General features: G+C 41.1%; 2 non-coding genes across 2 annotated transcripts; both read right to left on the bottom strand.

Annotated features, from left to right (window-relative positions):
- Positions 1-303: 303 nt before the first annotated feature.
- On the bottom strand, positions 304-385 carry TRNAL-AAG (transfer RNA leucine (anticodon AAG)). The gene has a single exon. It is a non-coding gene; the product is annotated as a tRNA-Leu (tRNA).
- Positions 386-862: 477 nt separating this feature from the next.
- Positions 863-944, bottom strand: TRNAL-AAG (transfer RNA leucine (anticodon AAG)). Its single transcript has one exon. It is a non-coding gene; the product is annotated as a tRNA-Leu (tRNA).
- Between the last annotated feature and the right edge of the window lie 4,056 nt (positions 945-5,000).

Genomic DNA, 5,000 nt, shown 5'->3' with positions numbered 1-5,000 from the left:
AGGAAGCAAACGCAAGTGAGTTCAACAGTATTACCGCACTACTGCTTTTTCAGATGTTCCTAGGCTATTGAAGGCTTTGAAGTGCAAGATCGTGGAGTGCGCCTAATGTCTACTTAGCTAGCACATCAGGGTAGCTTAATCTGTGCCAAAACATCTTGGGAATATCATCAAAGGCCTTTTCTCATACAGTTTGTTCAGTTTCAGAAAAGGCCAAGAAGTCCATTTCTGAGCATCATCAAAAGCAACTTCTTCTGACCACTAAAATGTTCAGAAAGCAACTTGAGAGCTTTCAAAGTTGAAAACTGGCAGCAGTGGGATTCGAACCCACGCCTCCAAAGAGACTGGAGCCTTAATCCAGCGCCTTAGACCGCTCGGCCATGCTACCATGAAAAAGTGGATAATTTTGGATCAAAATGTCCAAGAGATTTCATAAAGAACATTTCTCCTGGCAAGAAATCCTTTTCCTGAATTTGATTTAAAAAGAAGAATTGTTGCTGCATTCGAGCTGAATATTTAATGATAGCAGCAGAAGGCTGAAAATGCATTCCTCCAGTTAGAAAGGAAGCAAACGCAAGTGAGTTCAACAGTATTACCGCACTACTGCTTTTTCAGATGTTTCTAGGCTATTGAAGGCTTTGAAGTGCAAGATCGTGCAGTGCGCCTAATGTCTACTTAGCTAGCGCATCAGGGTAGCTTAATCTGTGCCATAACATCTTGGGAATATTATCAAAAGCCTTTTCTCATACAGTTTGTTCAGTTTCAGAAAAGGCCAAGAAGTCCATTTCTGAGCATCATCAAAAGCAAGTTCTTCTGACCACTAAAAGGTTTACCAAGCATCTTGAGAGCTTTCAAAGTTCAAAACTGGCAGCAGTGGGATTCGAACCCACGCCTCCAAAGAGACTGGAGCCTTAATCCAGCGCCTTAGACCGCTCGGCCATGCTACCATGAAAAAGTGGATAATTTTGGATCAAAATGTCCAAGACATTTCATAAAGAACATTTCTCCTGGCAAGAAATCCTTTTCCTGAATTTGATTTAAAAAGAAGAAGAATTGTTGCTGCATTCGAGCTGAGTATTTAATGATGGCAGCAGAAGGCTGAAAATGCATTCCTCCAGTTAGAAAGGAAGCAAACGCAAGTGAGTTCAACAGTATTACCGCACTACTGCTTTTTCAGATGTTCCTAGGCTATTGAAGGCTTTGAAGTGCAAGATCGTGGAGTGCGCCTAATGTCTACTTAGCTAGCACATCAGGGTAGCTTAATCTGTGCCAAAACATTTTGGGAATATCATCAAAGTCCTTTTCTCATACAGTTTGTTCAGTTTCAGAAAAGGCCAAGAAGTCCATTTCTGAGCATCATCAAAAGCAACTTCTTCTGACCACTAAAAGGTTTACCAAGCATCTTGAGAGCTTTCAAAGTTCAAAACTGGCAGCAGTCGGATTCGAACCCACGCCTCCAAAGAGACTGGAGGCTTAATTCAGCGCCTTAGACCGCTCGGCCATGCTACCATGGAAAAGTGGATAATTTTGGATGAAAATGTCCAAGAGATTTCATAAAGAACATTTGTCCTGGCAAGAAGTCCTTTTCCAGTATTTGATTTAAAAAGAAGAATTATTGCTGCATTCGAGCTGAATATTTAATGATAGCAGCAGAAGGCTGAAAATGCATTCCTACAGTTAGAAAGGAAGCAAACGCAAGTGAGTTCAACAGTATTACCGCACTACTGCTTTTTCAGATGTTCCTAGGCTATTGATGGCTTTGAAGTGCAAGATCGTGGAGTACGCCTAATGTCTACTTAGCTAGCGCATCAGGGTAGCTTAATCTGTGCCATAACATCTTGGGAATATTATCAAAAGCCTTTTCTCATACAGTTTGTTCAGTTTCAGAAAAGGCCAAGAAGTCCATTTCTGAGCATCATCAAAAGCAACTTCTTCTGACCACTAAAATGTTCAGAAAGCAACTTGAGAGCTTTCAAAGTTGAAAACTGGCAGCAGTGGGAATCGAACCCACGGCTCCAAAGAGACTGGAGCCTTAATCCAGCGCCTTAGACCGCTCGGCTATGCTACCATGAAAAAGTGGATAATTTTGGATCAAAATGTCCAAGAGATTTCATAAAGAACATTTCTCCTGGCAAGAAGTCCCTTTCCAGTATTTGATTTAAAAAGAAGAATTGTTGCTGCATTCGAGCTGAATATTTAATGATGGCAGCAGAAGGCTGAAAATGCATTCCTCCAGTTAGAAAGGAAGCAAACGCAAGTGAGTTCAACAGTATTACCGCACTACTGCTTTTTCAGATGTTTCTAGGCTATTGAAGGCTTTGAAGTGCAAGATCGTGGAGTGCGCCTAATGTCTACTTAGCTAGCGCATCAGGGTAGCTTAATCTGTGCCATAACATCTTGGGAATATTATCAAAAGCCTTTTCTCATACAGTTTGTTCAGTTTCAGAAAAGGCCAAGAAGTCCATTTCTGAGCATCATCAAAAGCAACTTCTTCTGACCACTAAAAGGTTTACCAAGCATCTTGAGAGCTTTCAAAGTTCAAAACTGGCAGCAGTGGGATTCGAACCCACGCCTCCAAAGATACTGGAGGCTTAATCCAGCGCCTTAGACCGCTCGGCCATGCTACCATGAAAAAGTGGATAATTTTGGATGAAAATGTCCAAGAGATTTCATAAAGAACATTTCTCCTGGCAAGAAATCCTTTTCCTGAATTTGATTTAAAAAGAAGAAGAATTGTTGCTGCATTCGAGCTGAATATTTAATGATGGCAGCAGAAGGCTGAAAATGCATTCCTCCAGTTAGAAAGGAAGCAAACGCAAGTGAGTTCAACAGTGTTACCGCACTACTGCTTTTTCAGATGTTTCTAGGCTATTGAAGGCTTTGAAGTGCAAGATCGTGGAGTGTGCCTAATGTCTACTTAGCTAGCGCATCAGGGTAGCTTAATCTGTGCCAAAACATTTTGGGAATATCATCAAAAGCCTTTTCTCATACAGTTTGTTCAGTTTCAGAAAAGGCCAAGAAGTCCATTTCTGAGCATCATCAAAAGCAACTTCTTCTGACCACTAAAATGTTCAGAAAGCAACTTGAGAGCTTTCAAAGTTGAAAACTGGCAGCAGTGGGATTCAAACCCATGCCTCCAAAGAGACTGGAGCCTTAATCCAGCACCTTAGACCGCTCGGCCATGCTACCATGAAAAAGTGGATAATTTTGGATCAAAATGTCCAAGAGATTTCATAAAGAACATTTCTCCTGGCAAGAAATCCTTTTCCTGAATTTGATTTAAAAAGAAAAATTGTTGCTGCATTCGAGCTGAATATTTAATGATGGCAGCAGAAGGCTGAAAATGCATTCCTCCAGTTAGAAAGGAAGCAAACGCAAGTGAGTTCAACAGTATTACCGCACTACTGCTTTTTCAGATGTTCCTAGGCTATTGAAGGCTTTGAAGTGCAAGATCGTGGAGTGCGCCTAATGTCTACTTAGCTAGCACATCAGGGTAGCTTAATCTGTGCCAAAACATCTTGGGAATATTATCAAAGGCCTTTTCTCATACAGTTTGTTCAGTTTCAGAAAAGGCCAAGAAGTCCATTTCTGAGCATCATCAAAAGCAAGTTCTTCTGACCACTAAAAGGTTTACCAAGCATCTTGAGAGCTTTCAAAGTTGAAAACTGGCAGCAGTGGGATTCGAACCCACGCCTCCAAAGAGACTGGAGCCTTAATCCAGCACCTTAGACCGCTCGGCCATGCTACCATGAAAAAGTGGATAATTTTGGATGAAAATGTCCAAGAGATTTCATAAACAACATTTCTCCTGGCAAGAAATCCTTTTCCTGAATTTGATTTAAAAAGAAGAAGAATTGTTGCTGCATTCGAGCTGAATATTTAATGATGGCAGCAGAAGGCTGAAAATGCATTCCTCCAGTTAGAAAGGAAGCAAACGCAAGTGAGTTCAACAGTATTACCGCACTACTGCTTTTTCAGATGTTCCTAGGCTATTGAAGGCTTTGAAGTGCAAGATCGTGGAGTGCGCCTAATGTCTACTTAGCTAGCACATCAGGGTAGCTTAATCTGTGCCAAAACATCTTGGGAATATCATCAAAGGCCTTTTCTCATACAGTTTGTTCAGTTTCAGAAAAGGCCAAGAAGTCCATTTCTGAGCATCATCAAAAGCAAGTTCTTCTGACCACTAAAAAGTTTACCACGCATCTTGAGAGCTTTCAAAGTTCAAAACTGGCAGCAGTGGGATTCAAACCCACGCCTCCAAAGAGACTGGAGCCTAAATCCAGCGCCTTAGACCGCTCGGCCATGCTACCATGAAAAAGTAGATACAGTTGGATCAAAATGACCAAGAGATTTCATAAAGAACATTTCTCCTGGCAAGAAATCCTTTTCCTGAATTTGATTTAAAAAGAAGAATTGTTGCTGCATTCGAGCTGAATATTTAATGATAGCAGCAGAAGGCTGAAAATGCATTCCTCCAGTTAGAAAGGAAGCAAACGCAAGTGAGTTCAACAGTATTACCGCACTACTGCTTTTTCAGATGTTTCTAGGCTATTGAAGGCTTTGAAGTGTAAGATCGTGGAGTACGCCTAATGTCTACTTAGCTAGCGCATCAGGGTAGCTTAATCTGTGCCATAACATCTTGGGAATATTATCAAAAGCCTTTTCTCATACAGTTTGTTCAGTTTCAGAAAAGGCCAAGAAGTCCATTTCTGAGCATCATCAAAAGCAACTTCTTCTGACCACTAAAATGTTCAGAAAGCAACTTGAGAGCTTTCAAAGTTGAAAACTAGCAGCAGTGGGATTCGAACCCACGCCTCCAAAGAGACTGGAGCCTAAATCCAGCGCCTTAGACCGCTCGGCCATGCTACCATGGAAAAGTGGATAATTTTGGATGAAAATGTCCAAGAGATTTCATAAAGAACATTTGTCCTGGCAAGAAGTCCTTTTCCAGTATTTGATTTAAAAAGAAGAATTATTGCTGCATTCGAGCTGAATATTTAATG

Source organism: Eleutherodactylus coqui, chromosome 13, assembly GCF_035609145.1.
Source record: "Eleutherodactylus coqui strain aEleCoq1 chromosome 13, aEleCoq1.hap1, whole genome shotgun sequence".
In the NCBI taxonomy this organism is placed as follows: Eukaryota; Metazoa; Chordata; class Amphibia; order Anura; family Eleutherodactylidae; genus Eleutherodactylus; species Eleutherodactylus coqui.
The sequence above is the reverse complement of the archived record's forward strand: the minus strand, read 5'-3'. Positions and strand labels throughout refer to the sequence as shown.